Source organism: Mercenaria mercenaria, chromosome 15 (genome assembly GCF_021730395.1).
Source record: "Mercenaria mercenaria strain notata chromosome 15, MADL_Memer_1, whole genome shotgun sequence".
Classification (NCBI taxonomy): domain Eukaryota; kingdom Metazoa; phylum Mollusca; class Bivalvia; order Venerida; family Veneridae; genus Mercenaria; species Mercenaria mercenaria.
In genome coordinates this window covers 15,211,442-15,236,441 of record NC_069375.1, presented here as the reverse complement: position 1 = coordinate 15,236,441, position 25,000 = coordinate 15,211,442, and the positions used below count along the sequence as shown (strand labels likewise).

General features: G+C 34.5%; 1 protein-coding gene and 1 long non-coding RNA gene across 3 annotated transcripts in view; one reads left to right on the top strand and one right to left on the bottom strand.

The window, feature by feature from the left end:
- The window catches only part of LOC123547304 (vacuolar protein sorting-associated protein 52 homolog), a 182,694-nt gene that overhangs the window by 74,063 nt on the left and 83,631 nt on the right, over window positions 1-25,000 (bottom strand). The gene's annotated exons all lie outside the window — the stretch shown is intronic.
- LOC123543607 (uncharacterized) lies at window positions 1,784-16,522 on the top strand. Of its 2 annotated transcripts, none has more exons than XR_008367352.1 (5): window positions 1,784-1,931; window positions 12,758-12,854; window positions 13,389-13,485; window positions 13,909-13,993; window positions 14,552-16,522. It is a non-coding gene; the product is annotated as an uncharacterized LOC123543607 (long non-coding RNA). The 2 variants fall into 2 exon arrangements; XR_006684991.2 differs by lacking the exon at window positions 1,784-1,931 and adding an exon at window positions 12,277-12,330.

Below are 25,000 nucleotides of genomic sequence, written 5' to 3'. Positions count from 1 at the left end.
TACTGAATGCATCAAGGGGGTGTGGGCATTTTATGTTGTACGAGCGCTTATTTGAAAATAGGTCAATGGGATTAAAGACGAGATCAATCAATATGAAAACGTTGTGAACGCTCTAATGTTCACGTTTTGTTCTTGATCTTCATTAAACTTATATGTCGTCTGAATGTAATTTACCTAAGATAATATAACATAAATGTTCCTCGAGTATACAGTATTTCTACAATTTAAAAATCTTCGTTAGAAAACACGGCTGTATTTCATATAATAAATAATTTTATCACCCAATACACTGTTGTGTGTGAGACATATTGATTTAATCCTGTCCTTGTGTGTTTGTGTGTGTGTGTGTGTGTGTGTGTGTGTCTGTCTGGCTGGCTGGCTGGCTGGCTGTCACAAATCTTGTCCACACTCTTAGTCGAACATTTCTCATCCGATCTTCACTAAACTGGAACAAAATGTTTTTGATTAAAAGTCCTCTGCCAAGTTAAATAACTAGTCAAAGCGGCATAGGCACTTCGGAATTATAGTCCTTGAATTACCGAAATCGGCCTTTTTACACTTGTGCGCGCTCTAAGTTGAACAGTTCTCATTTGATCTTCACCAAACTTGAACAAGATGTGTTTGCCAATAAGTCCTCGGCCAAGTTGGATTACTTTGGCACTTCAGAATAATGGCCTTTGAATTACCGAAAATCAACCATTTTACTCTTGTCCGCGCTCTCACCCTCTGTAAACGACTGTATCACCCCCCCCCCCCCCACGCCCTCCACACCACCACCTCCGTCACCCTCCTGTTGCAACCAATCAAAACAATAAGCTGACCGCTAAAAGTTGTAAAAATCTATTTTAAAATGACTAATATGCTTTGTTGGTGTGTACATCTATATGTTATTGGACGCTGAACATGCTGTTTTATCTTTATATAATGTGTTAGTCTGATTACAGGTAAAATTATAGCACAGGTAAAACTCGATTGTTCACTCGATTTTGTCCAGAAATCGCACATTGTCGGCGTCGAAAGTACATATTTTCTTGCTTCGAGAATGATCTGAACATATAAATCCCAAATGTTTCATGGATAAAGAAACAATACTAGTACGGTAAAATTAAATAAAATTATTGCTAAAACCTCCAACTTGTTTACAACCGTCAAATGAAAGAGGAGTCAGTGTGTTGTCCTAGCTGTATGCATGTTTGCTTACAAATGTTTGCAACTTTCATAAAAAAAGACTGTTTGCCTTTTAGCAACTGACTTATTAATTAAATATTGGCTTTTCCTTTGCTTCTGTAGTATTTCTTCATAATTACAACACGCAAACGAAGTTTGAAGGAGAGGGGTATATAGGAGTCACAATGCGACTTTGTTTCAAGTGTGTCCTCATAAAGGTCCTGCAATTTCTTGAATACTATTACATGTATACACACACATAAGCAATATATAGTTAATGCCCGTCATCTTCTTTTTCTTTTCTCTTTAAAGTCAATGTCCCACTTAAGAGGTCGAAGTTAAAAAGGGTCATTTTTTTCGTGTCCGTGCCATAATTTCGTTATGCATTAAGGGATTCTGAAATAACTTGACACAAATGTTTACCATCATGTGACAATATGTGACGCAAAAGAAACATTTCCATAGCTCCAAGGTCAAGGTTTACCTTAACTTTTGGTCAAATGTCAAAACTGGGTCGGTTCATTTTTCATGCCCGGGTCATAACGTCTTTAGGCTTGAAGGGATTCTGAAATAACTTGTTACAAATATTCACCATCATGTAGACATAGTACTAGAGCCGATTTACGCAATCGAATACCGCCGGAAGTAGAACATTTATGTCAACACCGGTTTCGTGTTTTCACGTGAAAACGGCCGAAAACTGAGAGGTTATCAACAAATTATAAGTTTACGGGTACCATGAGGATTTTTCATGCATTTAAACGGTAAGTATAATCTTTATGGATTATTCAATACAGTATGAGAGTAAATAGTTACGCTTTAAATGGAAATTATGAAAGAAAAGTCGATAAGCAAATATTGACTTTCCACTGGCACCAGAGCACCAAACTGTGCTTTAAATTATGCCAAAATAAGTTTTAAACAAAAATAATCCAAAAACAAACTCAAAAACGCAGATTTATTGATATGCCCCATTCATACTTTGTCTATATTTACACATGGTAATGAAGCTGATTCGCGGTACCACTCGTTTTCATATGCGTATTTTCGACACGCGGCGATAAATGATCACAATATATATGCAGTTCGACAGAAAAATGATTTATCTTCAAGCTGCAACCAAAAATTTGTTCGACCTTGCCGTTTATATCAGGTAAAAACTTCTTTTTTCCTTGCTGTGACTTTTCTGCTAATTTTCTTTCACAGTAAACTTCCGGTACAACAACAACAATAACAAGGCATTTTGTAACCTGTTATCTGATTGGTCGATATTTTTCCGCATAGTATTTCCCGCAATATGTCAATTTTGTGCAGTCCAATGATGTGTGAAATGTTGACTGTAGAACAAATAACAGCGTTAAATACAGCAAAGGCTGGTCACAGCCTACTTATTTGTGGTCAGGCAGGTACGGGCAAGACTCATCTTGTGAAACAAATTGTGTCTGACTTAAAACATAGCCGGAAGGTGTCTTTGTTGTGCACAACTGGCATGGGGTGTCTTCAATACTCGGACATGGGGGCCACAACAGTACACAGGTAAATATGCTCAAATCATAATCGTGGATGTCTGTACCTATTTTGCCAGCTAATATTGATGAGATAGTTTAAGATCATGATCAATTGATAATATTGATTAGATAACACTGTCAGCATGTGCGGATCCAGGATTTTCCCAGGAGCGCCCAGACCAAGATCTCTTTTGAATGTTGTGTTTTCCATACAAATTGAAAATTCTGTGAAGGGGTTTTGACGTGCCGCTTTTCTTCACATAGATCCACATAAAATAATTATTATCAGGTAAGAATGATTCATTGGCCCAGAGCAGCCCTCTTGCACTTTCAGAAGAGGGCTTTGCCATTTGGAAACTGTTTTATAATGTATATGAGCCGTTCCACGAGAAAACGTGTATAAATTACAAGAAATCAAAATTGAGATAACAAAATATTTATAAAGAACATTCTTTTATCTTTCAATTTATATAGTTATCTCTTACTCTTTCAACAGTTACAATGCTTTTAAGTATGTCACCGAAGGCTTTTGTGACGTGAGGTTAAGAATGTCATGAAAGCAATATGACGTCGGCTTGTATGGCATGTATTTTTATGCCCCCACTTTGGTGGAGGGAGAGGGGGGCATATAGATTTGCCCTTGTCCGTCCGTCCGTCCACCCTTCCGAGAATGTTGTGTCGCTCCTAGCTCAAAAAGTATTTGACGTAGAGTCACAAAACTTTACAGGAATGTTGGTCCACATGTGTAGTTGTGCACCTGAGGTTTCGCATCCGGATTCATTCAGTCGTGTAGGAGTTATGGCCCATGTAAAAATTGGTCATTTTAGTGTTGTGTTGCGCCTAGCTCAAAAAGTCTTTTAGTGTTGTGTTGCACCTAGCTCAAAAAGTATTTGACGTAGAGTCACAAAACTTTACAGGAATGTTGGTCAGCATGCGAAGTTGTGCACCTGGGGTTTTGCGTCCAGATTCATTCAGTCATGTAGAAGTTATGGCCCCTGACTTTGTAAAAATTTGTCATTTTAGTGTTGTGTCGCGCCTAGCTCCAAAAGTTTATGACATAGAGTCACATAACTTTACAGGAATGTTGGTCAGCATGTGTAGTTGTGTACCTGGGGTTTCGCGTCCAGATTCATCCAGTCATGTAGGAGTTATGGCCCCTGACTTAGTAAAAAAAATTAGTCATTTTAATGTTGTGTCGCGCATAGCTCCAAAAGTATTTGACCTAGAGTCACCAAAGTTACAGGAATGTTGGTCAGCATGTGCAGTTGTGCACCTGGGGTTTATGCGACCTGATTCATTCAGTTGTGTAGGAGTTATGGCTGATGACTTTGTAAAAATTGGTCATTTTAGTGTTGTGTCAAGCCTAGCTCCAAAAGTATTTGATGTAGAGTCACAAAACTTTACAGGAATGTTGGTCAGCATGTGCAGTTGCGCACCTAGGGTTTCGCATATCGGATTCATTCAGTCGTATAGGAGTTATTGGCCCTGATTTAGTAAAAAATTGGTCGTTTTAATATTGTGTCACGCATAGCTCTGAAAGTATTTGACCTAGAGTCACCAAAGTTTACAGGAATGTTGGTCAGCGTGTGCAGGTGTCCTTTGTCATGTAGTGGGGGCATCTGTGTTCGATGGACACATTTCTAGTTTAAGTCATAAATACAACAATATATATGTATCACTTCTAGACATGTTTAATTAACATCTAAAACGTCAATTTGTAAATACTAGTATGTGAAAAATAAATTTATTTTCAGTTTTGCTGGATTACAAGATGGGAGATTTGATTCTTTGAGCCTTGAGAACCTTGTCAGATATGATGAAAAATACCACAAAGTGAGAGACAATGTAACAGTATGTGACACGCTAATCATAGATGAAATTTCGATGTTGTCAATGAAAGATTTTGAACAGTTAGAACTGGTTTGTAGGGTAGTTCGAAACAGCAACAAAGGTTTTGGAGGTATCCAGGTAATATTATGTGGTGATTTCTACCAACTACCACCAGTGGCTAGTCCACTTCATAATGATAATGGACAGTATTGTTTTGAAAGTGCAATTTTTAAAAAATGTATACCTCACAGACTAGTACTTACAAAGGTGATGCGTCAGTCAGAAGAAATTTTTGTGAGAGCTGTTAGAGAAACAGCAGTAGGTTGTGTATCTGATGAAGTTGATGCTTTTTTGAGAAGTCTGGAAAGACCACTTGAGGGTGACCAACAAAATGTGAAGCATCTGTTTCCCAGAAACTATGATTCAGCTGTGTTTAATAATTCTTGTTTAGCTCAACTTGAAACAGATGGTAAAATATACAAAGCACTGAAAAACAGTGGGGATCAGAAGTGCCTCAGGAAAATTCTGGCACCACATTATCTACATTTAAAACTTTCATGTCCAGTGGTTTTGTTATGCAACTTAGGTGGGAAATTGGTAAATGGATTGTCTGGTATTGTGAAAAAGTTAGAGGAAGATTATGTTTATGTTTATTTTAAAGAGATAAAGGAAACCCATAGATTTTGGCGTCTTAAATTTACACAGTACAGTACTAATAAAAAAATGTGTTGTCGCTGAGCGGGAGCAGTTTCCATTACATTTAGGCTACGGGTTGTCCATTCATAAGTCCCAAGGAATGACACTGCCATCAGTTGTAGTTCACTGCCATGGAATATTTGAAGCAGGACAGCTGTCTGTGGCAGTAGGTCGAGCAGTTTCATCAAAAGGCTTGTCCTTAATTGGTTACAGAAAAGGACTGTGTCTTCAGCCAAAACCTGTAATAACATCATTTTATGGAGCCCCAACTTCTCCATTGTCAGATGACTTATCTTGTTGCAGAGCATTGGAAATTACTCCTATTTCAAATACTGACTTAGAAACACTTGTTATTGATTCCGACGGTGATAGCTCAGATGATGAAGACTTAATTCAAATAGACAATGCCATTCAGGACTACAATTCAAACTTAGCTATTATTGAGCAGTTACAGTCCATGGAAGAACTGCCTGAGTACATAAATGCTGATGATTTAAAAATGCACTGTTTTATGAAGACACCTGCAACCCAGACTCGTGTAAAAATTAATGACATTTGTACTGGCCTAGACTTAAACAGGTTAAATTATTTTTGTCAGATTCAGTTGAAAAGAATAAAAGAATTAACATCTGATCTAACCTTTGAAAATAAATGTACTCCTAAGCAGTGGACCTCTGTTCTTGGAACAAATCACAAATATTGTGAAACCGCTGAATACACATCATCGGTGAAGGCATTATTTTGTGTCACTGGGGACATCTGTAAGGAACATAAACTTGTTGCCTCAAGTATCATTACAGAAATATTAAAGGCGGAAATTCACCATAGGTGTAGTGCTAGACTTCAGGGTTCAGGGGCAGAAACATCAGGTTTCAGTGCTGATATGTCAGATGCAGGAAAAGCAAAAGTGCGGTATGTTGCAGGAATGTGTGTTGCAAAGTTAAAAAACCATTACATGAATATTGTGATATCAAACCAAAACAATCCTGACAAGTCAGTGCAAAATAATGTTAAAAGCTCAAATGATAAAGTTGAAGTGTTGAAACAAATGGTTGGTGATGAAAATTTGGATTATGAACATGACAAAACCTTACAAGAAATTGAACGAAGACAAAATGCTAGAAGAGGATTAACTTACGTGAATGAGTTATCTTTCCAGTTCTTCTTAAATTTATTGAGCAAAATTTGTAGTACACTTAATACAGAGAACTTCAGGCAACAGGGAGGGGATATTTTTGAATGGTCTTATTCTTTGCTAATAAATGATGATGATCTTCAGATGTTATTTTCAGAAATAAGTAAATGTGAAAATCCTGAAATTACTAACTCTGTTTTTAAAGAACTAGTTCACAAATTTCTCATGGTTTGTCACAAGCAGTTTTTGAAAGACACTAAAGATAGGTTAAATGTAATTAAAAAAAAGGCACATAGAGAAGAAATAAGTAGGAAAGCTGAAAAAAGAAAATCAGAAGTGCAAATATCAATGAAAGACATAGTCAGTGATAAATCTGAAGAACGAGAAACGTCTCACATGAAGTTAAAGTTAAATTGTTTAGGAAATGAAAGTTACTTGTGTGGTAGAGAATTCACAAAAGCAAAATTGATGGAGTTATGTGGAGCATATGGGGTTCACTGTACTACTAGCATGAAGAAGCAGGAAATAGCTATGATTTTGAATAAGGAAATAATTAAGTCTGACAAAATGTTGAACCCTGAGGCATTATCAGGTGAAGTGCTACCATTAGCAACATCGTCACAAACTGCAGGAGCATCGAAGCGCCAGAAGAAACCAGGAAAGGGGAAGGGTAGGGGTAAAGGGAAAAAGAAAGCGGACACTAAATATATTTGCAGGGTGTGTAAAGAGGAGTATCTTGAAGGGGAAGAGTGGATCCAGTGTGATGACTGTAATGCTTGGCTTCACAGAACATGTGAAAATGTCATTGATGAAGAATGGGAAGTGCTGCAGGAGGAGGAGATTCCATGGTCATGCTCCCTGTGTTCCCAGGAGTAATACCAGCTAGATTTGATACCATTTGGTAAGATCATATTTTACATACTGAAGATTGAACCTATAATTGTGTCGGTGCGACGTTAACCTCTCCCCCGCAAAAAAAAAAACAAAAAAAAACAACAATATTTCCAAGGGTTTAGAATTCACAGGCAACTAGGGTCGTGAAAATTACGAAAATAAAGCTCTCCTGAAAATTTCTCAATAAACATTACTTTAAATTACTTTATATTCAGGGAGGAGACTTATATGTATCGATGCTAAAAATGAGCCACGCCATGAGAAAACCAACATAGTGTATTTGCAACTCACATAGATCCAGACCAGCCTACGCATTGCGCAGTCTGGTCAGGATCCGTGATGTTTGCTTTCAAACCCTATTTCAATTAGAGAAACTGTTAGCGAACAGCATGGATCCTGACAAGATTGTACAGATGTGCAGGCTGGTATTGGATACACACTATGTTGGTCTTCTCATGGCACGGCTGAAATGTAAAATTGCAGACTTTGTATATTTGTTGTAATGGGTTTTTTGAACATAATACATGTGTGTACATTCATGAACCACATTGAAGTATTAACAACATGGTTTTCTCATGGCACAGCTCAAATCTAAAATTGCAGGCTTCTATATTTGTGTCTGTTTATGAGCAGTAATGGTAATCACAACACCACTGATGCCCCTATATGTATCGATGCTAAAAATGAGCCACGTCATGAGAAAACCAACATAGTGTATTTGCAACCCACATAGTGGTAATTGTGGTAAAAACATAGAGCTAGTCTGTGATACCTACAGTGTTCACAATGGCTTTTCTGAGAATTGCCTTGTGCATTAAGCTTTTTACTGGACATCATCCAGAGTGAAAATGGACCCTCTAGTGTTACATAATATATACAGTAAATGATGTGGTCATAAGTAATTAGACAAGTTTATTAAATAGTCAAATCTTTACTTATTGCTAAATTATTGCACAAAATTACATTACTAATGGGTTTCTTGAACATAACGCATGTGTGTACATACATAAACCACATTGAAGTACACAATCATGTATATTAAAAACAGATGATTACCAAAACAGTACATTATTTTCAAAAGAAAGATGTAAATAGTATAAAAAGAATTCAGCAAGTTATTTTTAACCCATACATTTCTATTACCCTTTTAGCAAATTGAATGGATAACATCAGGGATGAGTATTTAAGTTGATACAATTTGTTTCACCAATCATCACCTAAAATAAATATATATAAACTATTTTGCCACATTTATCTGTACTTAGTTAAACTTCTGTGCTTTAATCAAAGCATGATAACTCTGGTCAGTTCAAATAAACTCTCATAATCTAATGCATTTCTTCTTGTTAAGTGGTGCTGATAATACAATGTTAAAAGGCTGCACAGACTTTCTTTTATTATAAGCATTGCTTTTCTTTGAAACAGCATTTTGTCCAAGTATGGTGGCATTAATACCGTATTTATACTGGTGAACAGTAGGATTGTTATTGGATCCATTACATAATGTCCTCTGCTGGCAGAAGAAATTCTCAATAACGTCACTGTTAAGACCAGCAGGAACTACACTTCTGTGATGAATTTCAATTCTGCGTTTGCATATTTCAGTGAAACCTCTGCACATACTTGATATATCACTATACGTTTCCCTGCTGATAAACATTTTGTTTCTTTCAGATGCGGTTTTGTCAGTTACATTGTTTACATTCTCCGCCCACTGATCAAGCCATACTTCTAGTTCAGACAGACACTCTAGCCTAGGATCAGACATTTCAGATATTGGACGTCGGTCTCTAAACAGTTCTATAACTTTACTGGTAAGTTGAAGCAACTCAATAGTTTTGTCTAAGTGTGAACCATCAGCTAGAGACTGCTGGTATTGTTGCATTAAATACAGCATGTCACTATTTAAGGCATCTTCAGCTAAGTGATTGCGCATTTTGGCAGCTTTTGACAAAAACAAATGGTCATTTGTTAATTTAGGATGCACACGGACAGGATTGTTCAGTTTATCCCAATGGAATGCCTTAATCCAGTGGTCCCAAAATATATTTTTGCCATCTATTTCAAGATGCTTTTTACAGCCTACCACATCACTTGTACCACTGGAACATATATTGTTTCTGAGCTTTTTAATATTGTGTGAATAGTCCATTATGAAGGTCACAGTAGATGATGCTCCATAAGGATTTGTAGCACTATAATTTTTCAGTTTTGCATCTTCTTTGTCATCAAAGTGCATCATTTGCAGTGACCTGTTATTTGATGCACCATCAATACAGACATAGTCAATTTCAAAATCATAACCAAGTAGTTTTGAAATAGCTTCCCAAACAGTTATATATAATTCAGGGGCATTTGCACCTACTGAAGGAAAATATGCAAAAGGGAACCTGAAGCCATCATATGATAAAAACATGAATTGAAGAACATGAGTGGCAAGTTTAATTTCATTTTGTTTGGTGTTAAGGAAATTCATATCCTGTGCTAACTGTCCCAAATCTACAAGTCCATCAACCAAATTTTTACCCTCAGAAAAAGACATTTTTAAGTCATCCTGTACAGCCATTTCATCTAATATGAGGCCACCTCTTTTATCGATTTTCATTCTTTCTGCCTCTTTACACATCCACATCAACATATTATCATTTAGTCCTGGACTTTGGCTGTGACAGTTTTTATATCTCTGTAACAAATTTGGTGATGGTAGGTACACAAGCCCGCTATCCCGCAAAGATGAGTAAGTTTGGGGACTTCTATTCCACAGGGACAAACAGACTTGTATTATCTCATTGTCCCAGCGCCGGCTCCTAGGATCTTTGTTTGAATTAGTACTTTTGCATATGTCACTCTGGGCCTTAAGGATTTAAGTGTTAGTTCACTGGCCCCAGGAAAGAAACTTTCAAAAATCTGGTCAGGGTCAAGGTCACAAGTGTCGGGTAGCGCAACATTATCACCAGGGACTGCTTGGTTTTTACACATATTACATACACTAGAGTAACTTGTAAAAAAAGCAACACCTTCACATTTCTTTGCAGTAACTCTAAGTTGTACATTTTCATCACCAGGGACTATCCACTCTTGAACCAAACTATATTTTGTGGTGTTAAGTTTTGATTCCACAGGCTTTCCACAGCACACTTTACTCTGTTTAACTGTATTAAAGACAATTCGAGCATCAACAGCAGTTTTTATTGTTATGTTATCTAAGCATATGTTATTTGTAGACACATTTCTACCATCCAGTGATATTTCTAAACCTCTTGTTTCTGTATCTATAGTCACAGTTTTCATGTGATCATGTTTATTGACAGTATATCCCGAGTAACAAGAATATGTAATACTAGAATTTGTCTCTTTCATTTTTATGAAGCCGTAAGTTTTTGCCAGGTCTGTCATTTCATCAATATGTATTTCTTTATTGTTGTCAAAGCTAGGACGGAGACCCTTGTATCTGCTAGGACCATTTACATGGACTACTTTTACTTTGTCAAACAGTAATGGAACAATTTGTCCCACAGACTTCTTAGAAAGTAATTCTGTATCTGGATGAGTTAATGCATATTTATCATACAGATCTTTTGATGAAACACACACAGAGCCAGGAACAGCAATGTATGACCTCTGTACCCTGAAAATATTTAAGAGTTCAGATTATGTCTTACAGCCAAGGTTTTTGAAGTGTCTTAGGAGGTGGCGGGATATTTAGGTTTTAATTAAACATGTTTTGTTAGGTTAAGCTTGTTAAACAATTTTAGCATTAGTTAACTGCCAAAATGCCAGTCATTTCTGAAAAATGACAAAGATACTTCTAGCTTAATTTCATAAATTTTAGTAATACATCACCAAAATGAAGGAAGGAAATTGGCTTATAATATTTATATAGTTAAAATGGCTATTCATTTCAGTAATCATTAATTCTATACACTATAATAGTATTTCAAACATTTCAACAATATTTTGCCAATGCTTTGAATTGCTACCTGAAGGTAGGACTTTTCTAGTAGAAAATAGAGGTACTGGCAAAATTTGCAAGTGCTGATACAAGTAAAATTTAAATCCTTTCATTATTTGAGTTTTGTATTTTGTGTCAATTTTGTGATCATGTGGCCAACATCCTTCCCATTTTCATCAAGAAAAAGGCATGAATTATATGCCCATAATACTTGCTTCTTTGGTTTTTGCTACTTTCAATGTGTCTGTCAACACAATAAAGTTTGATTAAGCTTTTTTTATTATTTGGACAGCAAACCCTTGAATACTATAAATGAAACCTTTTTACAATATCTATAAAGACTGTCTCAATAGATCTTGGTAAACTAACCTTACTTTATGCATTTACAAAGCATGCATGGATCCAGGAGGGATGTTTTTTTTAATTTGTGTGGTAAAAGCTTTAAATATCAAATGAACCTTTTTGTGTGGATGCCCAATACCAACCCCAAGACATCCCACCTTTTCCAGTCCAAGGTGGGAAATATAAATTATCAAGAGGTATATTTGGAAATGTTATACATATAATGCAGCATTTTTTTAAGATCTGAAAATATGTGAAAAATGTAGTTCATTTTAAAGATGTTTAAAACCCTGGAACACTCCCTCTTAAAATTTGGAAGTCTGCACCCCAGAAAAATCCTGGATCCACCCATGGAAAATATATATCAAGCATGATGTGGTGTATTCTAGCAATAGAATATGTCATTCATTGCTTTAACAGCCAACAGGTCTAGTTCATTTATAAAAGAAACATTTTATTCATGTACAAACATACTGTAAGCATGTTTTGGATTTGGTGGAAATGTCACATGAAAATAAAGATAACTAATGCACAGAAATGAGTACCATTGTACAAATTGTGATGTCTGACCAATTTGAGAAATTGTTTTATTCATGACTTCATGAAACAACAGCTGACAGATACAGTGTGAAAAAAAATATTTCTTCGCTAATTTGACATTTAAATTTCCCTCCAGGTAAACAGCTGGAAATGAGCAGCCAATCAGATCGACCGTTACAAACTACCACAACAACCGGAAGTTGACAGTGACAGATTTTCCGATAATTCTGACAGATCGAGAAACCTAATGAAAATTGAAAGCTTTGGTGAGTAGTAGTCTTCTCCAAGAGTAACATGTTTGGTTGCAGCTTGAAGATAAATCATTTTTCTGTCGAACTGCATATATATTGTGATCATTTATCGCCGCGTGTCGAAAATACGCATATGAAAACGAGTGGTACCGCGAATCAGCTTCATTACCATGTGTAAATATAGACAAAGTATGAATGGGGCATATCAATAAATCTGCGTTTTTGAGTTTGTTTTTGGATTATTTTTGTTTAAAACTTATTTTGGCATAATTTAAAGCACAGTTTGGTGCTCTGGTGCCAGTGATGTATTTTAGCTGTAGTCAGAACAGAATTAAATTTAGATAAAATGAATTTTCAAAATAAACTGTTGCAAATTGTAGGAAAAGAATAACATACTATATTTATTTTAAGTTATTGAATGATTATAATTGCCTTATTTCAGACAGAAGTACAAGCAAACAGATGACACATAGTGGCTGCAGAAGCTTTAAAAGTTAGATAGAGCTGGGGCAGTCAAAACACTTGGATAATACTTCTATGTAATTTCTTTTTAAAGGCAATTTATTCAGGATGGTATGGTATCTCATACAATGTTTTACAATTTACATGTAGTTTTATCTCTGTTTATGATGTTGAGAGTATACAAGTCAGTGACATCTAATTATTGTAATTAACACTTATAAAACTATTGACAGTTGATATATATACATATTAGACAGCATTTAATAAAATGCAATTATTGAATGGTTTGTCTATCAATATTAAAAAGAGCAATCAGTTGACAATTAACAGGCAGGTCATTCTTTTAAATGACACCATAAATAAACTTTCATAATTTGTTTTTCTTCAACTAATGGATTTAGACTGGAAGCTATTCTAAGCTATGAACTGGTAAATTATATAAGGAGTCATATAATGATTATGGTTGGGATACATTATAGGTTAATGGACAATGATAATTTGAAATAATAATATTTTTTAAGATCAAGGTGTTAAGGTGACTTTATAAAAAATGGTGTTATGCTTTTTGCATGTTGAGTCTTTTCACAGATTTTATCATTTATATATTTCAGGGTGTCCAACATGTCCAGTGAGGTTGACAAGTGGAAGATGGTCTGATGGTACAATGATGTGCAGATGATACTCTGTAACAAGTTTAACATGTCAAAGGTAATATAATCATAAATGCCAGTTATTAAAATTACATTCCCCTAAACATTTAACAGATACACATTGTAAATGTAATTAAAATGATTTTATGAAGTTTCATGAAGGTAGGTACAGCCAACCATTTTGAATCAAGAAATTTTGACTTAGGTTAAGATATCTATTCAGACTTCTTAACTCCTAGCCTTTCAGATAATACAGGGATAAAAGAACTACAGTTGTCAGCCACTAACCATGTTTCAAAGTTTTTAAACACACTATAGCAATAACCATTTTGTTTGAATATCTTTTTAATTCAATGTTTTCTTGATATCTGTCACTTGGTGTTTTCAATGGATTAGAGTCCTAATTTAATGTAAAGTCTGTATTTTTCAGTATTACAAAATGGAAGCACAAAATGTGTAGAAAGTTGTTTCTTTATTTCAGTGTAAAATGTTCTATGGATTCATATGATGATAATGCCAGTGTTGATGTGTATGACTTATTTAAACACAGATATTGATACCTTCAGGTAATTGTTTACAATATTCAAAGAGTTACCATGTAATTCAGTTATTGATTTGGTATATATCACTTCAAGAGGCTTGTGTAAAGTTTGTTTCACATGAGACCAAGGATAAAGTATGATAATATATAATATAAACTATACACTTACAATAAGAAATGATACAGTACCAAATAATTACAGACTTATGAATTTATCTTTCCAAATATCTTACATTTTTCTCCAGAAATTAATTCAAAAGCTAAACACAATTCTATTGTTATAAGCTTTAAAAGAATTTAAGATAGAGAATAAAATATAGCCTGTAATCGTAATATTCCAAAATACAAAGTGTATCATACATACATTTTAGGTCAAATAGTAAGGTCAAGTTAGTGACTTAGGGTCACTATTGGCATCTTGATATCTACTAAAATGGGTCTTATGCATAAGATAATTTGAAGTTTTATTAATCCAGTAACACTTTTATTCTACCTTATATTCAGAAATATACACATTTTGAGTATCAAAGAGCTGCAGACACCTCGAATACAGAGTTACTACATTATGCATTTCTTTCTTCAGATATGTACCTGTGAAATCTTCAGTGTAACCGTTCAGCTGTCGTTCAAGATCAGTGTCTGCAGCTTGCACAGTTTAGTATAGAGGAGCCTACTGAATCAATTTTGTTACATATTTGCTTTTATTATAGGACACACATGTAGAGAGCAGCAAGTCCTGTAAATGTGATTCAGAAACTCTGAGAATGTGTAGACATTACACTGATATAATTTTCAAAATACTGTGTCATGCAGTGTATCAGTACTTTTTTGTCTCAGTTTAGCTCAGTATGTTCACAAATCAAACTTAAGATCATAATGATCAGTATTATTAAAATCATTAATTATTTGTATGGTGACAAAATTTAATTTCATGAAATACCACAGTAAAACGTTTGATAATTTCCGCTTTTAAAGTTGTGAGTTTAAAGTTGGCATAAATTGTTTTTCTCCTTCATCAATCTAAAAAGTGATTGGTCATTGTAATTGCAATATCATTTTAGTATGACAAAGTTTATATTGAACTAAAACACTAATGTAAATTTTTGAACTGGTCAATGCATTTTCTTCAGTCTTAAAACATTTGTTTATCGTACATGTCATGGCCCATAACTCCTCCATATTACTTGTGTTTTGTCCTTTTTAGTTTCACTGAAGAATAGGTAGAGGTATTGCACATCCATTTTTTAGCATCCTGATTTTGTAAAGTGCTGTATGTAAGGTTTTATCTCAGAATTATGTCTCATCTAAAGGTGGGCAGAGGTATTGTTTATGTGTTTATGCCTTCTCATCTGTTCGCATTAAGCCTGTCCGGCTTTAAGAGGACGAGCTGCTGGCCAGATTTTGATGAAACTTCACAGGACTGATCAGTACCAAGCATAGTGATGTGCATAGCGCTTGCATGTTTCGTTTCGCTGCACTAAATTGCAGCTAGAGCTAAAAATAGAAAAATCTTGTCGGCTTTCATAGGTCAGACCTACATAACAGATTTTGATGAAACTTCACAGGAGTGATCAGTATCAAGTATATTTTTGCATTTCACCGGCACTTTCCATTTTGCTGCACACAATAGCCGCCAAAACTAAAGGTATGCATAGGTGGTAGACATGTTTTGTCATAAAAATACTTAAAACACCCTCCACTTTGTTAATGAAAAATATATCAAACTTCTTACAATTGCAAACTGTAATAATTTGACATTAAATACACTAGTTCCATAACTGCATTTGTTTTTTTACATAATTATTGCCCTTTTCTTACCATAGCAATATTTTGTGTAACATGTTACCTCATTAAGCATCATAAGACCAGAAAATTCTATGACTCAGAAATGTTGGCCGTTTAGTACTTGTCATGTGTACGCTTTCAGTATTTTATATTGTCATTACTTTTTGTTGTGCCACTTTGCGGAAATGAAGACTTAGCTGTCCAAATGGTGTGCCTGTGCCTGTCCTGATTAGTTTGTCTGGACAATATATTATTGATTAGTCTTCACGAAAGTTTGCAGGTTAATTTCCCTAAGTTCCCTGTCAACTTTGATAGTGGCATGGTTACTTTAGAAACTCTAAAGTGATGTCACCACTGCACTAGTCAAACGTTTTGTATTTCAGATTTTATATCACATTACGGGCTACTGGTCTTTAGCACCCTTCCTTAAACTTTCATAAAATTTTCCAAAAATGTATTTTAATTTGAACTGGCATTATTCAGACATTAAGAAGTAGTACTATAAGACAACATTTGACCTCTTTTCTGGTACTTTTTTTTATTTTCTCTGTTACTATGAAATAGCCTTTTCCTAGAAATTGGTTGGCTTATTTTTGATGATCTTATGTTTTTAATGAATTGTAGCTATGTTCTTTATCTCATGAAAATGTCTAAAGTGCAATACCACATACTTATCACTTTCATTAAGATACTTGTATTATTTTCATAAAACATTAATAAATCATTATATTTCATATAAACAGAATTAAATAAATATTTCAGAACATCAGTGTTTTCTTCCATTGCTAGATGAAACAGACCATAGGTCAATTTAGGGTCAGTTCTGACACTTTATATGCAAATTGATAAGGGAGATAACTAGTACTGTCTTAAGTAACCAATATTTAGTTGCACAGTTACCTTCCCTTTACACAGGTAGGACTATTTGTTGTTGATCATCTTTTCAACATTATTTCATTACTGATGACAGAACATTGAAAACAACAGTTGTTGTATCATGCAATTAGATGATATATAACAATATACACATTTTTATTCCATTTGTATATCTTCTTTAAATTAGGTACTATGCCTATATCATGAGTAGATGTGTTCTGTACTGTTTTTAGGTTGAAACCGCAAAGCGGTTGAAACCTATTTTAACCGTATTCTGGATACTTCAAAAATTCAATAATGACAGTTCACACTGAAGCAGATTAACCCGCCGTTCTATTTCCGCACCACTTTCATTGATTATTTACGAGTATACCGACCGCTTATCTCTCTACACATTTTCTATGTTAAAGTTCCTGGTCAACAGTCATTTCAATGCACATGATAACAGAAAATATATCAAATGATACATCTTTGAAAAGCTCAGATCATTTATCACAGAAAATCGAAAGGAAAATTATGACACACTTACGGTTTAAAAATAGCATTTTCTATAGCTTTCAAACTGTTAAAGGCACTGACCTCCAGATTTTGGCTATTGAATGCTATACTGTTTCATGGAAATGACTTGAACTGTTACAGCGGATTGGTTTATTGCACATCAAATGCGGGTTTCAACCTTTCTGTGCTGTCAGCGCTTTGATTGCCATAAACAGTTAATACTAATAAACTAATAATACACTTATTTCGTTTTCTATTTTCTTTTCTTTCCTTGTTCTTGAATGTGCTCGTAAATCATATATTATGCTAATTGTATGCTAATGCTGTTTGCTCAGAATATGCCCCTGAAAACACTGTTCTAATTATATGAGTTTAGTTTTAATAAACAATTTGTATTCTATTTATTTGTTTGTAAAAAGGAAACTGAATAAGCGATGTCCTTATTTAATGCGTATAGGCAATGTCCTGTCGAACGTTTGCCAAACTTCTCCCTAAATTTAAAAACTATTCATATTTCTTCACATTCTGTCCACATCCGATCTTAACCAAACTTGAACCTAATGTTTTTTACCATAACTCCTCGGCCAAGTTTATTAACTAGCCAAATCGCCACAGGCACGTCAGAATAATGGCCCTTGAATAACCCAAAATCAGCCTTTTTACTCATCAAATATATATTTGTATTGAGTAAACAGTATATAAAGATTGACTTACTACAAATGTATTTAAATAATCAGGCAGTTGCGGGAGACATGAGCTTTTCTCAAAAGCATCTCTAGTTTCACTGTTATATTCCATGCTTCACTCTATACCAAAATTCTCCAATCAATCGGAGAAACTCTGTTGACCGATCTTGAGACCATCATAGCTCTTGGTGTTCACCCGGCATAACGTGTTGTCTGCATCAATACAACGTGCAGAGTGCACAACGTAGGTCTTTATATGAAAGGTCACACTTAGAGGTCAAATAGCTCACCTTGGTCTCACTCCGCTTAAAATATTGTTGTAAAACACATCGATTACCTCCCATGATTGATGTGCAAAGCCTATGCACCAGGCCAGTTGATGATAAATGTCAAGAAGCCTTACTTCTTGTCTGCTCTATACATTTCAAACCAGAGGGAATGTTTCTGTTAAACTAGCATCTATCAAGACAAAATGCAGGGCGAACCATCCAGGTTCAAGATCAAGGTCACACTGAGGTCAATTGTCAAATACCTTTAATCTGTGTCCGCTCCATTTTGTCAAACTGTTTTGAAGATTTTCATAAAACTATCACCAGTAATAGTCGTTAAATTCACCAAGAGGACATTCAGAAACAAAAGAATACAGCAATTCTGTTTTCGCCTTTAAAGAAATCTATCTACCACGCTTCAGTAATTTTGCTATGCTACTGAAAAACATGACCCCTAATGTACGTAAGACTGTAAGAATCTGTGGTTGAAGGTGTGGAATGAAATAATTTTAATAGGTTGGACAGAAATTTGTGATAAATGGTACTGTAACTTGTTATAATTGCTAAGAAATACATATTGCTAAATCTCACTGTTGACGAAGCTGCAATGTACCAGTTAGAAACATTTTTAAATCATTTTCCCTGGATGGTAGGTACGTTTCCAAACATGATTAGGTCGCTTAACGTAAATCTGATAGCCTTAATTTTACAATAAGGAAGGCAAGACATTTGCAGCTAGTGCATTTGTACATTATTATTATTAAAACCACTCACAAGTTAATCAACTTTCCAGAAAAGAGTCTGCCATCATTTCTGCTAATTACAAAGCATTTAATTACAGCTATAAATAATACTTATGAATGTTACTTAAATTGACATATATAGTGCCTTAGAAAGTTTCCGATAAGTATGTACTATGTATGATGTTTTCATGTGGATGAACACCTCTAAGTATTGCCTTAAATGGAAAGCTATTTATTTACTTCGCCTGGTAACCTGTCGTATTAGTTTTGCAACCATGAAGCTAAACTTTCTAATGTTAAAACTGTTTACATATATACTTTAAGGGCATCATAAAACATATCACTTGGTCAAGGGGCGTATCAAATGGACATGCGATTATTTTGCCAGCAGTTTAAGGTAGATCTATCTTGCTTAAAGAGAGACATATATTCAAGATAAGTTGATGGTCGTTTTGGTAACTATAGTCCTCTTGTTATATTATTTGTTAGCAATAAGGTAGATCTACCTTGCTTAAAGAGAGACATATATTCAAGATATGTTGATGGTCGTTTTGGTAACTATAGTCCTCTTGTTATATTATTTGTTAGCTTAAAGAGAGACATATATTCAAGATAAGTTGATGGTCGTTTTCGTAACTATAGTCCTCTTGTTATATTATTTGTTAGCTTAAAGAGAGACGTATATTCAAGATAAATTGATGGTCGTTTTCGGACCTATAGTCCTCTTGTTATATAATTTGTTAGCAATAAGGTAGATCTGTCTTGCTTAAAAAGAGACATATATTCAAGATAAGCTGATGGTCGTTTTGGTAACTATAGTCCTCTTGTTATATTATTTGTTAGCAATAAGGTAGATCTGTCTTGCTTAAAGAAAGACATATATTCAAGATAAGTTGATGGTCGTTTTGGCAACTATAGTCCTCTTGTTATATTATTTGTTACCAATAAGGTAATGTGTGTCACGTATTATTTTGCCAGCAGTTTAAGGTAGATCTGTCTTGCTTAAAGAGAGACATATATTCAAGATAAGTTGATGGTCGTTTTCGTAACTATAGTCCTCTTGTTATATTATTTGTTAGCAATAAGGTAGATCTGTCTTGCTTAAAGAGAGACATATATTCAAGATAAGTTGATGGTCGTTTTCGTAACTATAGTCCTCTTGTTATATTATTTGTTAGCAATAAGGTAGATCTGTCTTGCTTAAGGAGAGACATATATTCAAGATAAGTTGATGGTCGTTTTCGTAACTATAGTCCTCTTGTTATATTATTTGTTAGCAATAAGGTAGATCTGTCTTGCTTAAAGAGAGACATATATTCAAGATAAGTTGATGGTCGTTTTCGTAACTATAGTCCTCTTGTTATATTATTTGTTAGCAATAAGGTAGATCTGTCTTGCTTAAAGAGAGACATATATTCAAGATAAGTTGATGGTCTTCTTGGTAACTATAGTCCTCTTGTTATATTATTTGTTAGCAATAAGGTAGATCTGTCTTGCTTAAAGAGAGACATATATTCAAGATAAGTTGATGGTCGTTTTGGTAACTATAGTCCTCTTGTTATAATATTTGTTAGCAATAAGGTAGATCTGTCTTGCTTAAAGAGAGGCATATATTCAAGGTAAGTTGATGGTCGTTTTGGTAACTATAATCCACTTGTTATATTATTTGTTAGCAATAAGGTAGATCTGTCTTGCTTAAAGAGAGACATATATTCAAGATAAGTTGATGGTCGTTTTGGCAACTATAGTCCTCTTGTTATATTATTTGTTACCAATAAGGTAATGTGTGTCACGTACATCAGCATGTCCTTAACTCCAAGGTCAACATCACAAGTTCAGGTCAAAGGTTTACAGAGTGTGTTGTGTATACTATTCATCAACGGACTTTAATGTAACATGATAAAATGTTATCCATAATGTAGAAAATAAGACTTATATCAAAGCTAAACTAGACTCTGCATGGCTTTCGTGTCAACAAATACACGTGCGTACAGGTAATGACCTACATTCTCGTTGCTGACCTTGAAGGGGTGTAGATGTTTAAATTAACGAACAAAATCCCTATGACTTCATATTTTATTTAAAAGTGAACATGTTAATTAAAAAAGGAAAAGTTAAATGCATTTTAATAACAAAAAAGAAGAAAGAAAACGAAATATTAGAAAAACAAACTAACTACAACTTAAATAAAACAAAAACAACGAACAAACAAACTAAAAATGAACAGGAAAGTCAAAATGTCATAGTAAATGGCTCCGAAATTTGCAGTTTCTTTAAAGTACAAACCATTTTCATGTTTTAGTGAATTAGTAAGTTGCCACTTGATCTTGCCAATGTTAAAATCCCTGTAGAATTAAATACATGACAAATGAAAATGTAAGATTTCTGTATTTTATAAGAGCATCAATAATCGAAAGTTGTAATTGGCGATACGTATTGAAAAAAAAACTGAATTTTGAATTTTAACGAAAATCTATCTATATTATTTTATGGAAAAGGTAGTTTGCACGTTGCTGAAAAAGTGACTACGGTCGTACTTTGCAAAAAACCTACATGCTTAGTTTGCAGAGAAAAGCGGACTGTTTTTACATTTTCCGTGTATGTACACAAACAAATAAAAACAAAGAAAAATATCAAACAGGGAGTGCCACGCACCAAAAGCGCAACCTCCTCAAAACGAACCCCCCAGCACGCAAACGCGTGCACCACACACACACTCAAAGCTTACAAATACTACGATTATTAAATGAGGTCCCGAATATAGTTACTAATTCTGAACACGAGTTCGTCGTTGTTGCATGTTATAATACACTAACACTATTGTAAATTATGGTTCAAACTTAACTAAAATTTTCTATCGTTAACAGAGGAAGACAATAGCTGTATAACTCGTTGAATATACCTATGTATAATATGCATTTCTGTGATTTATCGAAATATTGGAGTAAAATATAGCAAATATACTTTCCACTGTAACAGTTAAGAAAATATAAAATGGGTAGGGTAAATTCCGTCATTTTTTTTATTTACATTTAAGGTCAAATTATCTTTTACTCATGATATCTTATATTTTTACTCATGGCTATGCCACTCGTAAAAATATCGCATCTGGTGTTTATTCGTGAAAAATATTTCAGCAAATATTCTCTCTATTATGCGGAAAAACTTCAGTTAAAAACTTGAAAACGTTGTAGAATATCTTTCATTAAAAACTGTAAAATCATATATTTAATAGATACAATAAATATACAAACATGATAATTATGTCAAATATTTTAAGGAAAACCTTCACAGCAATGTGACGTTGATGCCAGAACTTTTCCTGTATTTCTTACTCAGTACAACCACAGTATCTAACACCATTTTAATCTATGGTTCATACTAACACTTTCTATCTTTGTCAATGGGAAACAATAGTCGTGACATGTTGGATACACTTAAATTAGGAACTACTCTAGTGAAAAAAAAAAACAACTAGAAAACGTTAAAATTTGTCAACTTTCACAGTTATAGGTTAAACAGTAAATACGATAAATGAACATAAATGATAAACAAAAATAATTTTAGGAAAACCTTGAAAAAGACACAAGCCTTAAGACATATGTAAGAAATAAATGCATACGTTTCAAATTCAAGTGATTCTACCCAAAATTCTCTTTTCCGCTCAAGGCTTAAAAGACCAAAACGCTTATGTCCGCATTTATAATTAGCTCTTTCCTAATCTACAGATGTATGAGTGGCTGAAACACGCGTTGCTTAGAATTTGTCTTGCCGAAACGAAAAGCAAGAATGCAGTCAGTAACGCATTGCCATATATCAAATGATAAAAACCTCTTTCTCACATGAAGAAATCCAATCAAATATTTTATGTGGCTGACTCCTCATCAGAATCTTGCTTGAACCAACATGTATCGGAGCCGCCATTTTCCTTTTTGAATAATAAAGCCGCTTTAATGTCTTGAGGACATTCTCTTAGTTCATTTATAATGCTGCTGAACATACCTTGTTTTAAAATGCTACTTAACATTTATGTCGAAACGAGATACAAGGTAGATTTCACAGCAGTGTAATCGTCTGATTCATGCTAAAATTTCCCCCGTATGTTCCTACTTCTCACAAAAATCGAAACCACGCTATCTGAGAAGCAGTCACAGAGGGTACCATATTCATACTAATATAGATCAGACAACATTGAAGCTGTTTAACCATTGCGCCAGCATAATTTTTAACTGTTAAATGGTTTTGAAGTGTTAATGTACGGACATAAGCTTTGACCTCTTTTGTCTTCAATACGAATTTATAAAAAAAAAACGCTCAAAATACATGTGAATGAAACACCCAGAATTACGTTTTTATGTTTTTCTACTGAGAATTTATTGGTATTTACATTTTGGAAGTATTTTAAAATTTAATTTCTATATCCTGGTTGCCCAACCAAGATTATTTTAGCATAAGTTTGAATTGAATAAACAATTTTTGTTAAGGAATAATATAGATATAATCAATATTGAACTAGAGATGCTTTTGAGAAAAGCGCATGTCTCCCACAACTGCCACTATGAAAAATGTCTAGTTTCTCTGGATGGTTTAGACGAGTGGATCCAATTAGATGGTCTGGACGAGCGGATCCAATCAGTAATTCAAGGACCATAAATCAAAAGTGCCTAGGTGGATTTGGTTAGTTATCAAACTTGGCTAAGGTCTTATTTTGTTCAAGTTTGGTGAAGATCGGATGAGAAATGCCCGACTTAGAGAGCGGACAAGAGTAAAAAGGCAGATTTTGCGGTAATTCAAGGGCCGTAACTCCAAAATGCCTGGACCGATTTGGCTAGTTATCGAACTTGGCCGAGGACTCACGGTCAAACATATTTTATTAAAGTTTTATGAAGATCGGATGAGAAATGTTCGACTTAGAGTGCGGACAAGAGTAAAAGGCGAATCTTTCGGTAATTCAAGGATCATAACTCCAAAATGCCAGGATCGATTTGGCTAGTTATCGAGCTTGACCGAGGTCTCATGGTCAAACACATTTTGTTCAAGTCTGGTGAAGATCGGATGAGAAATGTTCGACTTAGAGTGCGGACAAGAGTAAAAGGCCGATTTTTTGGTAATTCAAGGGCCATAACTTCAATACGCCTGGACAGATTTTGCTAGTTTTCGAACTTAGACGGGTCTTATGATCAAACACATTTTGTTTAATTTTGGTGAAAATCGGATGAGAAATGTTTGACTTAGAGTGTGGACAAGCTTTGTCACACACACACACACACACACACACACGCACACACAGACACACACACAGACTGGAGTAAATCAATATGCCCCCCATACGACTGTGTGGATGGAGACATAATTAAAGTTGTCAAAGATTTTCATTGACAAGTATGCATTTTGCTAAAATTAATAAGAAATATCAAGTTTATAAAATCATCATTACCTCCCTTTGCCTATCTCTGTTGCACATCCGAACTTGATTGAAAATAGATGAATTCCGAAGCTACGAAGCTACCGTCTCTTTTGTTTCATGTAGTTGAAATATCCCAATATTTATCAAATGCATATGTAAAAGTAGAAATAGGGATCTAATTCTATGCAATGGCTCTTTTTATTACTTAAATAAATCTCTAACAGAATATATGAAAACCGAAAAATGTCTTAAAATATTGCTCAGATGTGATTGACCAAAACGACATTCATCCAGATGAACATTAAAATTTCAATATATTTAATTTATTAGATTTCGAAAATTATGAAACAATATTACCTGAGTATCATAAAAATGCCATATTTGCCGTAAAACTGTCTTCTAAATCTCATTCTGATATGTTTTTCTCTGTTAAAATACTCTTACGCTAGAATGAAGTCACGTTAACGTGCGTTGACGTCAATGTTTTTATTGCGACCAAGAGAGGGAGAAAGAGCGCTACTATATTTTATCTACTGTTTTAGATTAAGAGCATATTAGAATCGAAATAATTTATTGCAAAACCGTGTTTTAACACTATTTATGCATTCGGGCGGTAATACGTCGTACAGATAAATTCACACGGGCTGCGCCCTCCTGAAACTATAACCGCCCATCGTGCATAAACAGTGTTAAAACATTCTTTTGCTATAAATTATTTCTTAACTGAATCACGTTATGTCGTATTTAAAATCACCAATGAAAGCCTTA